This window comes from Stegodyphus dumicola, chromosome X2 (genome assembly GCF_044657685.1).
Source record: "Stegodyphus dumicola isolate Sdum_Otavi_A_Nest chromosome X2, ASM4465768v1".
Taxonomy (NCBI): Eukaryota; Metazoa; Arthropoda; class Arachnida; order Araneae; family Eresidae; genus Stegodyphus; species Stegodyphus dumicola.
Genome location: NC_140781.1, coordinates 15,547,127 through 15,559,680, shown reverse-complemented (window position 1 = coordinate 15,559,680; position 12,554 = coordinate 15,547,127). Strand labels below are relative to the sequence as shown.

Here is a 12,554-nt window from a genome sequence, read left to right as displayed (position 1 = left end):
GAAAAATAAGACGAACTGAAAATGTCAAGAAGAAATTCTGGCAATCAGCGAGCGGGGATTATTCTTCAGGAAATGGAAAGAACATACGGAATGAAAGGTTTCATCTTCAGTTGATGATTCCTTTCCCCGTGGCTTAATGTTAGAAAATTTTCCCCGAAAACTTGAAGAGGCCTTTCAAGTTATTTATTTATTTGTTTACATATTTTTTGTTCCGACACCCCCTACACTTCTACTCTTCTCCTTTCTCCCTGACGGGCGGAAAAAGCGGTGCCTGACTGCAAATGACATCTCATTAGTCCCAGCAGTGACTAATTACGCACACAGACGAGGTTCCGATTTTTGTGGCGATTTGTCATCTAAAAGAAAATTCTTCTCCGGGGTTTCAAATTATTGCTCAGCGCGATATTTGGCCCATTAATAATCACTACTGGGAAAGGGCGACGGATATTTTTAGGGTACGGTTGATATCGTCATTACTTCACATCGTCAGATATTACTGTCTACCTTCACGGACTTTAATAAATAACATAGTTTCCTATCCCAGTTGATGGATATCTCATTTCAAACGCACGCAAAATTTGATCCTTGTCGTCGAACATATTTCTCGATCCAGTCTTGGCCTATTTAAATCATTTTCCAAATGCGTAGCCCTAAATTCGGGATTTAATAAGATAGTAATCAAATCGTCCCATGTTTACGCAAATATGCTTTGGGAGATCTTTGCAGCTAGAAAGGCTATTTAAATAATGTCCATTCCTCCAGGCTTCGGCTCTGAAGCGCGTTATTAAATTCGACTAGAGTTGCTTCTCCAGGCTGAGCTATAACTTTCTAGTTCCTGTCTTTGGTGAGGTAGGTAACTCTTTTAACCATAAATCTCTTATATTCTTCTGTTTGATCTCTTATGTTTAGAAAAGGATTTTGTCGAAGCAAGCCCTTTGGATTAAACGTTACCCTGAACATTACGTCGTAGTCGGTGATTTTTACGGCTCAAACTTCTCACCTTAGAAATAGAGTAAGATAGTCTACTTATAATGAATTATAATTATGAAGAGTTATAAAGAAATGGAAACACAATGCATATCTCGGATAAATCATAATATTATTGGTGTATATTTAAATGCATGGAATCAAGTCAAGTAAAAAATCTTTCTCTGAACTCAAATCGCAAAAATAAATAAATAAATAAACAAACCTTCCAAAGTAAGTTGCTGCAAATTATTTTCGTCATTTATTTTCAATACTACGTAGATAACATTAAACACTATCATTTTGCTAATTAATCTCTCTATCACATTCTTCGTTACAAAAAAATAATAGTAATAATAATCAATCTTTTATCAAAAAAAGTTAAATTATGAGCTTCAGAATTTAATGGATATGTAAGATCCTTTTAAAGAAATACATTCGTGACGTGAATATAAATCAAGTGGGAGATAATTGAGTTACAATGTAATATTTAATTTTAAACGTTGCGTCGAAATACTGCTGGGAAATAACGCATCTGCAGTAATATTTATTAATGTCAGATTTTAGCGTTAAATTGCATTAATATAAAATATCCCACATTCAAAATATTATGATAATTATAAATGATGTTTTCTTTTAATATCGTGTGCAAATATGCACTGGAGTACGGTAAGGAAAAAATACAAGAAAAAGAAAAATACATTTGGGAGTTAAATGTTAGAAAATAAAAATATGAAATGACGGTAATAAAATACTTTAACTAATTTTGCTTTACGTTAGAAACCTTTCAAGAAAAATCTTATTCATTAAGGAGTTAAAAGTTTGTAGTTGTTTCTGTGTGTCAATCAACTTCACGGGCCTTTCAGTCTTCCATTATTTAAGTTTATTCTTTTTTGTTCTACTTGGAAAGTTGTGATCGATTCAATAAAAGGCAGCCAAATCTCGATCATTACCATGGGTTTAATTTTAAGAAAAAAATCAAAGATTTTTAGAAGCACATGCTTTCAAGAATAAAATCTGCCTCCAAACTATTTTCAACCTGCTTTCAAGAGCTATAATCTGATTTCAAGTCAATAAACTTGATTTATATCCACTAGATGAGGATAGTTCTATATTTTTGTATTACAGTGTGTTAAAGACGACATAATAATATTATTCCTCCAATTTTAAATTAATACTACTCTTCTCTTGGGGCCCACGACAGGCTTAGCTATAAGATCGCTGAATGCTAATATTTGACCTAGATGCAAATCCTACTATATTTGGCTAGCAACTGAAAGATAAGTGTTTTTAATCCCTCCCCAGGACACAGTGGATTTATCCCGTTTCCTGGCTTCGAAAACTTGCTTATCTCTAAGCGCATCTTCAAATAGAGACTCCAGAGAGATGCAAGCGAAAGAATTTTATAATTAGTTAAATAGCCTTAAATTTAACTAACTGTAGGGGGAAAGTAGCTAAATGGCTAGAAAGGAAATTTTGCCAACACATACTTCAGGTAGTTCGTTCATCTATATGTATGATTGTAATAATTTCAATGGTAGCAACTTGAATGGTTTAAAGATTTATTTGCATTTGCTGTCTTTCAGATGGTCAGAAAATGTTTTCTCCCACAGCGTTTGCATCATCAGGAAAGGTAGCACTGCTTTAAAATTAGATGTTTAATTGATTTCGCTAAATAGATTCTCTTTCTAAAATAGTTTCGTGAAATTAATTGAATAATTGCTTTCATTTGCAAACGGCTTTATTGTTATTTATAATATTTAAATACTTTTTTCTTAGTATTGCATTAACTGTAACGTGTATATACAATAAATAAATACTTAAGTAGTGTATTCGCACACTTCGACTTGTGTTAGGCTAACCAGATCATCTAAACCCGGGGTTCTCAACCTGTGGTACGCGTACCACTGGTGGTACGCAAGAGAAAATAGGTGGTACTAAAAGAAGCAAAGTATTTTTAACTATTAAATTCAAAAATTAAAACCCCAACATCCTGATTGAGTTTTTTCTCTAACACTCGTAAATTTATGCGATCTGAGCTTTGTTCAAGAGTGGTGGTGGTGGTAGTAGTACTTTGTAGTGGTGGTACTAAAGGTTTTGAATTTTTGTTTAGATGGTACGCTTTAGTCAAAAGGTTGAGAACCGCTGCTAAACCAAGGTACAGGGTTTGCTCTTGTCTGACTTCGCCAACTCCAGTAGCAAATACTCTCTCTGTCTGTGTCTTCGTTTCTCTCATGCCTGCAAGTAAGTGACGTCAGAGTTGGCAAATCTCTGATTTTGCTTGTCTACTGACCCTTGATCTAAACTCGGCGTGTTTAAATAGATTTCATTACTCGATAAACAGCTCATTTACAGCATTTGTTCTTGCTTTGTTTGCCGTTGTTCCTACTGTTAAGTTATTTACTATTTTCCTCATTTATTTTACTATACATTTTAACTCCCATTGTATATGAAATTTTATTATTTCGTATTTCGCTTATTTGTTGTTAATCATACTTTGTATTTTCATGATTTCTGAAGTAGTTTGAAACCATTTTCTGATGGGGAAATTTAAATTTTTAGACAAATTTACCTTCAGTTTTTCTTTTAGGTATTATTATCAGTAATAAAGGATCACCAATACTTGTCTCTACTTTTCTCATCCATTCTCTAAAAATCTGAAAAATATTTATCACGAAGAACAGAAGTATACTTTCGGTGTATCTGCTTATAAGACATCCGAAATTGTTCTCGAGATGACAGGCAACGGAATGATCATTGAATCATCTGCCCAATCTCATTCTGAGATTGTCCTGCTTTTAATCTTCTACAGCTCTCGACCGCAATGAATCATCCGAAAGAACTTTTTGATTCATAATGATGTCTTATCACTGACAGCGCAAAGCTTAAGATGCCATATTTAACTCAAATCACTTGCGGAATTCACTCTCCAGATTCAACTCCCCCCCCCAATACTTGATGTCTTTCATTAGCGTTTTCCTCCTTTGATTGATTTCAACAGTTCCTAATTTATGTAAAAGAGCAATGGTCTCAAATTGCTTGTGGACCGAATGCATGATCTGAAAAAAAAAAACCGACGGGACAAATTTCATTTAAAAAATTTAAGCAAATTTTTAATTTTGTATACTAAATATTTGTCAAAGCATACACTGAAACTAATACTAATATCGCATAAGAAAAAAATTCAAATTTTTATTTATTTACTATCTGAAAATGGCAAACATAGTGAGTGATAACACAGTAAGCGCAAGTAACATACAAGTAAATCAAAATCGTACTTTATACTTTATTTTTTACATATCTTTAATTTACTTAATACACTCGTGAGGTTATGTACGCACATTTTTGAAATCATTTATTTAAAAACGGTGTTCTCAGAACTCAGCTTTATACAGCCATGAAAAAAAAAAGACAATTCGGGGACGGCAAAAGTTCAGATTCAAAATCCGGGCAAAGAAAGAAATTGGAAGATTTTGGTCATTGAAATGAATTTTACTATCAAGTAAACATTATAAGGCAGTGATTTTCAAAGTCGGAATCTTAATATTTCGCAAGAAATCAGGTATAAGTAAGCTAACCCCATGTAAATATAAATTTGAGATACAGATTTTTAATTTCAGTTTTGTAAACCAACCATACCAGTGCGACATTTCATCATAAAACACTACGTATCAAGGAAATATTTCAGGACTACTTCCAACTATCTTTTGTTTACGAAAAGGCAGTTCCGTAAACAAAAGATAGTTGGACCGTTTGTTAAAAGTTAACAAACAGTCAAAAAAACAACTAAAAAATATCGTGCAAATCTGAAAATAATAAAAAGTGGAAATTAATTTTTTGAAACTATCTTTTGTTTCATTATACGCACCGTTCTTAAATCTAAATCAATGAAAAGTCCTCCCCCCTCTGCCCGACTGCCTCAAGTTTTGCAAATTTATTTCAGTATTGCCTTCTGAAAAATGATTTTCTGAACTTTCAATGCCAACTGAAGCACGAAATTTATTGTTAATTAAACTCATTTTTGAAAACGAAAGTCTCCCAAACACATGTCCTTCCAAAACAGTTTGGAAAATTACTTAGCAAAAAGGTTGAGGAAGCAAGCCGAGTGTGAAAGCTGTTTGCGTCTGTAAAAGGAAAATGAAGGTGGCCTAACGGAAATTTTGATTTTGGTCCTAACGTAAGTTCTTATGTCTTATTTCTTCTTAATTCTTCTAAAAACTGAGATTTGATAATAATATTAAATTTGGTCCCCCCCCCTAAAAATAGTTTATGCAATTCTGATGCCGTTAGGGATGTAAAAGTCACCTCCCAGGCCGCATAAAAGAATTCGAAGGATCAAGGGTTGGCCAGACCGTTTCTATAAAGGCATTATCATACGCTTTATTACGAGCTTCAAGCTGTTCTTTACATGAATATTAATTTTCTTCTCTAACAGCCAACTTCTTTTCCAGGGAGCCGTAGCAAAGAAGGAATTCTATTGAAAATTCTTCCCTGGTGAAAACTATATCTTCTGAAAGTGAGTTCATATTTACTTATAGAAATCTCTCTCTATGAAATGTGTTTTCCTAATAGAAATTCAATGTATTTCTTCTGAATTACATGTAGTATTAGACTTTTCAAAGACATAAAAATAAAAGCAAGATAATGTGTAAAATAGAGGTTTGGGAAATATTCGTAAATAATAAGGCAATAAACCCTGGTAAAAAAGATAAATATAATTCACTAGCTTACATTAATTCATTTGATTTCATTTCCAGTTGAGTGCATAGTGTATGTTTTATGAAATACCTAAAAGTTTCTGAGCCCCACCGAGTGTCTTGGTACAAGTTCCGTGAGTAGCATTACAACTTACTCGTGTTAGCAGCAGGCAAAATGCTATAATAAACTCGAATTTCTAACGAAACTTCAGTCAGCAAAGTTTTGCTACGTTTTGGATTTAATTCCTTCATTTGTTTACTATTTACAACAATCTTAGAACTGTTTAGTTTCCAGTTGAGTGCATAGTGTATGTTTTATGAAATACGTAAAAAGTTTCTGAGCCCCACCGTGTGTCTTGGTAAAAGTTCCGTGAGTAGCATTACAACTTACTCGTGTTAGCAGCAGGGAAAATGCTTTAATAAACTCGAATTCAATTCTAACGAAACTTCAGTCAGCAAAGTTTTGCTACGTTTTGGATTTAATTCCTTCATTTGTTTACTATTTACAGCAGTTTTAGAACTGAAATTATCCAGGGAAGATAAATTAAAGATCTTGTCCAGCAAAATTCGTAGCCACCACTTGAATAATTTAAATCTATAGCTGCATATCGGAAATTTACGACAAGAAACAAACGTAACGTGATGATAAGAACTGAAAGTTTCAAGTGTAAACTTAATGACCTTGTGCAGCTAAACTGACAACAATTATCAGAACTGCTAATTTTCAGGTCACGTATATGATTAATTCCTATGTGGTATATAGCAACATAATGGCACAAAACGAAAGTAACAAGACAAGAAAATTGAAAGTCCCTACTATAAATTTCCGAACGTTAAACGAATAGATAAATATAAAATTTTACAATAGCATGTAACACTTTTTAATCAGGAAAGCCATAATTAAGGAGGCAGTATGGCCGAGACCGATTATAGCTGAATGGAATTACGGGAGAAAAATATTTTCAGAGAGAGATTACAAGCAGAAAGCAACTTCACAGGAAAGAGTGATATATTCTGGCAGTTTCCGAATTAATCTGAATTAATAATAATTTTTTTAGGTATACATTCAAATGTACTGGCACACAGCATTTCGTAAATGCCAACAAGCGGTTGATCCCTTATAATCTAGGCATTCTGTATTTAAACAGCTGTGATAAATTGTATAAATAAAGTATTGCTGTAAATACTATAAAAATAATGTTAGATATCTGCTGTTTAACACTTCCAACCCGTAGAAATTTAATGTGATATTATGTTTTCAGAAGGTTACTTACTTCCGAAATTTGGATTTAGTTTACAGTTTATGGCAGAAAACCAAGTATATTTTACGATAAAAAATGTTTAAGTAGATGCATTGAAATAAAAAGCATAAAATTTCTCAACAATAATTGACACATTTATAAACTAAATGCTGTCATTTTTTACTTTAGAAAACTGAAGCAATTTACTAAACTGCTCGTATTTTTAGTTAACATTCTTCTTCTGCATATTATAGGGAATTCTGAAAATTACTTAGAATAGGAGTAAACATTTTGTATATGAAATGCCTTAAGGTATCTCGTGAGCACGTCAATGACAATAACAAAAACAATGATGCATCACCAAAGCTAATCACCAAAAACTATCCATAAGGATTTTAAAAAACGTTCAGAATACATATATATATTTCATAGAAAACTATAGTTCTCATTTTAATTTCATAATTTAATGTGTTTCTCTGTAAATTTCTGTTATATTTATTGTTTGATTAATAGATTATACTTTGTAGCTTCACCCACTCACTCTAGAAGTAAGTAAATGAGTCTGTAAATATAAAACATTTAGAAACTCAGGAGAGAGTAAGTGAATTTGTAGGCATAGGTAACCTCAGCTTCTGCTAGCGAGTTTCCTGCGTGTGGCTTCCAGTTTTGATTATGTAGTTACTTTTAGATGACTAAAACATTTTAATTTCTGTATAATTATTTACACGCGAAATCAAAGTCGAATCTGTCAGAAATAGAACTCTCTGGAAGTCAACTAAACATCATTTCATATTTAGTTAAGTTTGATGCATTACCTGATTCCTTCTGCTGTGTTATCAAAACATGACTGAATTCTTTAGAAATTGCATAGAACTCCTATTAGCACATCATGCACTGAACATTTATGAAGAAATAATAAGCGTTACTGGCTGGTCTTTACTTTCAATATTTTCTAAAGTATACCTACTATATAATTATTATTGATAGTTTATCGAAACAAACTTCACAGCCAGCCAAACTTACAATTAAAGCAACAAAAAATTCATAAATAAAGCGTAGAGGTAGGTTTTAATTCATATTGATAACCTTGCTCACCTAAAAAATTCCTCTTTGATTTTCCATTCCAAATGTTTTAATGTTGCCCCACCATAAAGATATGAAAGCATTAAAATAGTACTGCTTAGAAATCGATTTTAACTAATTGCCTATTTTTTCTGGTAAAAGGTCTTTCATACGAAGGTCCAGCTAAACCTCCGCTTACAATTCTTTCAAAAAAGGTCTAAAGGAAAAAATAAGGTTAGTCTAAATCATTTTACAATTTTTTTTCAAAGTTTTTATACTTCATCGTAAAAGATTGTATCTCGGGAATGAGTTCTTTTATTTCTTAATGTTAAAACAAATATTGCGTTTTTTATTTCTTTATAATACTGTTAGAGTTTTCTTTTGTTTTTTATTGCTATTTAGCAATTTTGCTTTTTTTTTTTTTTTTTTTTTTTTTTTTTTCCCAAATTGCTTTGCCTTTACTTTTCATTGCCTTGCTGACAATTTAGTTTTTTTTCCCTCCCTTCCTAAAGGAACGGTTAAGTAAATTTTTATAATCCTAGTTATTTCTGTGTATGCAAAGTATTCGAAAAAGGTGGCTATGAGTTTTATTTTCTTAAATATTTACCCCAGACAAATGTTCCCAGTTATAAGATTTCTTTTTTTAAATAAGAAGCAATATTTTTTAAATGAGAGGTAATTTTAATAAAAATAAAATAATTTTATGAAAACTGTCTTTACAGTGTAAGCGGATAATTTGAAAAAAAAAAAAGTCTGGCATTTTATATGACCTGCGCGAAGTAAAGGTTACGGTAAATAATTATGGTTCATTTGAATGCCATACATTTTTTTTTTTTTTTTTTTTTGCATTTATACCTTTATATCACCTTTATACGTTAAACAATCTCACCTTTATATGCAAAATTTCCGGTTTAATTACCATGCCACACGAAAAATGACAGATCTAGAATAGGGATAGTGTAGTTTCAACATGCACCTCATGGCTGTCTGATTCCTGGCGACCATTTACCGACATTTTGGTCTGGTTCCTGTATCACCGTAATTAGTACTGTAACTGAATAAATGCAATTATCACTGAATAATTGCAATGATCACTATCTGCAACGGTAATTCGACCCTCATATTGTCTTCCGGTAATTTCGAGCAGCAGAAAGTACTAGAAATATCTCGGGAGTCGGGCTAAAGCTATGTAAAGCCGGAGAGAACATCTGCTCTTAGAATTTTAAGTTCAGTGTAAACTTAGTATTGAGAGGTATCCATGAGAGCTTCGCTTTTCAGATTCCGTTTGCACTGCGTTGTGTTTAACGCTCTTAGTAGTTTAAAGAGTAACTCTTAATTGAACTCTAGGATACTGTGAACACCTGTACGAGTATTTATGTGAAAAATTCTAGAACTTTGAAGTGTTTCTTTTGATAAAATAAATTTTGTTAACCTTCTGTGTGCATTAAGTCTAATACGAACCCGTACGCACGCAACAGCATTTTTATTTGTCTAAAAAAAGCACTTACTTAAAAATGCACCAATTACTTAAAATTGCATCTTTACTTTGACTTCTAATCTATTTAAAGACATTTTGAACTGATCCATAGCCCAGAAAAGTTCTTTTTTAGACTCGCATTTTGATAAGGAGGGTTTTTTTTTTTTTTTTTTTTTTTTTTTTTTAATCAGTTGCTGAAGATTTTCCCGCATTTTGCGCTTCTTAAATGTCGTTCATTCTGTATCTAGTACCAATTTCAAATTATTTTTCTGTTAAATAAAATATAGCATTAATATTTTCTGTTAATAATATAATATCGCAAATCAATTTTACAACGGATTTTACCTTGTTTAAAGCTACTGTGTGCTGTGACTGAAATTAAGATGTCACTCAAAAAAAATTGAGATGTATTGGAACGGAACATTGGCTGAATTCATTGTTATTCATTCTGAATAACAATTTTTTTTACCTTTATATTTACTACACATGCCCGTTAAGATATATCATTTTAAAATAACTTTTACTTTTCACAGGTTGATCAAAATCTAAATATCGGTTGAATTAAACACTTTAAAAGCTCCTTAGTTTAATTTTCAGTCATGTTTCAAATTTCTATAAAAGATCCTTTAGTTAATATTCAAGATTTAACGCATCATTATGCGCAACTTTAAAAAAGTCCAGAAGTAAGAATAAACATCTTTAAAATAAGCCAACTTTAAATAAACAACATTGAACGTAAATGTATATTACAATGTAAACTTTAAAGTAGAAAGCTCTCTTATGCGTAATAATACCTAAAACATAATAATAACTCGGTGCTAAAGAACGAACACTCACTTTTTCCAGCTGCATTTAATAAGAAGATCGCATGTAGGTAGAGAAAAATTCGCCAACTCTCTTACGTTCTGGAAAAGTAGAGGAATATTTTTACCTTTTTTCAAGTAAAATACATAATTTCAATAATGATGCTGTTACTCGTAGTAAGTAGAGGAATTTTTTACGTTTTCCCAAGTAAAATACGTAATTTCAGTAATGATGCTGTTACTCGTAGTAAGTAGAGGAATTTTTTACGTTTTCCCAAGTAAAATACATAATTTCAATAATGATGCTGTTACTCGTATTTGGGTAGCATGCATAGGCAGAAAAATCAGAGAAGACGCAGTAATGCTACTGGTTTTCCTGTAAATTTCTGATTCTAAATAAATCGAGGATTCAATGAAAAGCTGTATATTTAAATTCATTAACAAGAAATTTATATGATTCATATTTCGTTTCTCAGTATCAGATCCATAGGCATGCCCTAAGATGATGCCTATGGCTGGCCTATAGAAGAATATTATTGATATATATTTATTAAATTATATGCAGAATTCCTCAATTAACGCGGACTTTTGAAATTCAGAATCTCTGCAATCAGTATTTCCTCCAACGTTTTAAAGAAAATGTACTTTAAAGAACGCTTTGCTGTATGTAAATGGTAAAGACTCCCCCCCTCTTCCTTTGATTTATCAAGAATACTAACTCAAATAATTCAGGGTATAAAAAGTTATCAACGCAAAAATACACTTCGAGATATGACGGAGAAAAACAGGATGGCAGTCTCGGGCTATGTTGATACAATAGCCGGAAACGCCTGGAACAGAACTCTGCTTAAAAATGCAGAATGGGGGTGATATCTTTAAAAAAATAACCATTAAAAAAAAAAAAACAGACACCCATCTCTTTGAAGTTCGCCAGTAAGAAACTCTTTTTTGACTTTAATTAATTAGATTTTTCAGCTTTTGCTTTCTTATGCGAGACACTGAGGAAAAGAAAAGGTGAATAATGAAGAAAAGAAAAAAAAAATTGTTGAAAGGTCTGAAAAAACTCTTTACCGTTGATTAAATGAAGCGAATGTGAATTCTTAAAAATTATTCGTATCACAGCATATTATGAGTCATTTAATTAATATGTTGGAATTTTTCAGCACATTATCTTTTGGTTAATTACTTTATTCGTTTTCAACATTATTAATCCTTACTTCAGAGCAGAACAAACTTCATAGGAATAAAACGCAAGTCATCTTCTTTTCATTAACTAATCTAAAAAATTGGGAAATTCTTTTTTTGACTCATGGAATTTCATAACTATTCTTCTTTATGAGAAGCAAATCCTCATGTAAGCGGCTGTTCAGATTTTACTCATATTTATTTAATCAAGAGCGGTTATATGCCGTCGGCTCTAATGCTTGAGGAACTCGTGGAGTCTCTGCGCCATCTATTGGAGAAAGAGAGAAACCATGTAGGAAAATATATTTCTTACTTCACGGTCAATCCATCTTCTGCAAGTCATCTGCCATATAATATTTAGGAAGCAGTTACGAGTATCAAGGCAAAGCATTTAATAACAAAATGAAGTTTAACTTAAGACTGATAAGAGAATAAAGAATGAAAGAATTCTTACGAATGAAAATACTTTTCTAACTTTTATTAGTAATATGAATTTAAATATAAATTTCTACGCTGAAAAGTCATGTAAGAAATTGTTATGGAGCTTTCTGCCAATGCGAAATTTCATCTTCTGCGAGTCATCTGCCATATAATATTTAGAAAGCAGTTACGAGTATCAAGGCAAAGCATTTAATAACAAAATAAAGTTTAACTTAAGACTGATAAGAGAATAAAGAATGAAAGAATTCTTACGAATGAAAATACTTTTCTAACTTTTATTAGTAATATAAATTTAAATATAAATTTCTACGCTGAAAAGTCATGTAAGAAATTGTTATGGAGCTTTCTGCCAATGCGAAATTTCATCTTCTGCGAGTCATCTGCCATATAATATTTAGAAAGCAGTTACGAGTATCAAGGCAAAGCATTTAATAACAAAATAAAGTCTAACTTAAGACTGATAAGAGAATAAAGAATGAAAGAATTCTTACGAATGAAAATACTTTTCTAACTTTTATTAGTAATATTAATTTAAATATAAATTTCTACGCGGAAAAGTCATTTAAGAAATTGTTATGGAGATTTCTGCCAATGCGAAATTTCAGTCTTTGGGATGAGAATTAAAAGTATAAAACACCAAATTCTAAATTTGTTTTCGAAAGGAGACCGTTCGAAATTATAC

At 31.7% G+C, this 12,554-nt stretch overlaps 1 protein-coding gene across 4 annotated transcripts in view; it reads left to right on the top strand.

The window, feature by feature from the left end:
- LOC118186067 (plexin-A2-like) overlaps positions 1-12,554 on the top strand; it is a 1,141,010-nt gene that overhangs the window by 244,504 nt on the left and 883,952 nt on the right. For all 4 annotated transcript variants that reach the window (XM_085809149.1, XM_085809147.1, XM_085809148.1 and 1 more), the window contains one exon: positions 5,418-5,482. The gene's annotated coding sequence lies outside the window, so the exon portion shown is untranslated. The remainder of the gene's footprint in view (positions 1-5,417; positions 5,483-12,554) is intronic.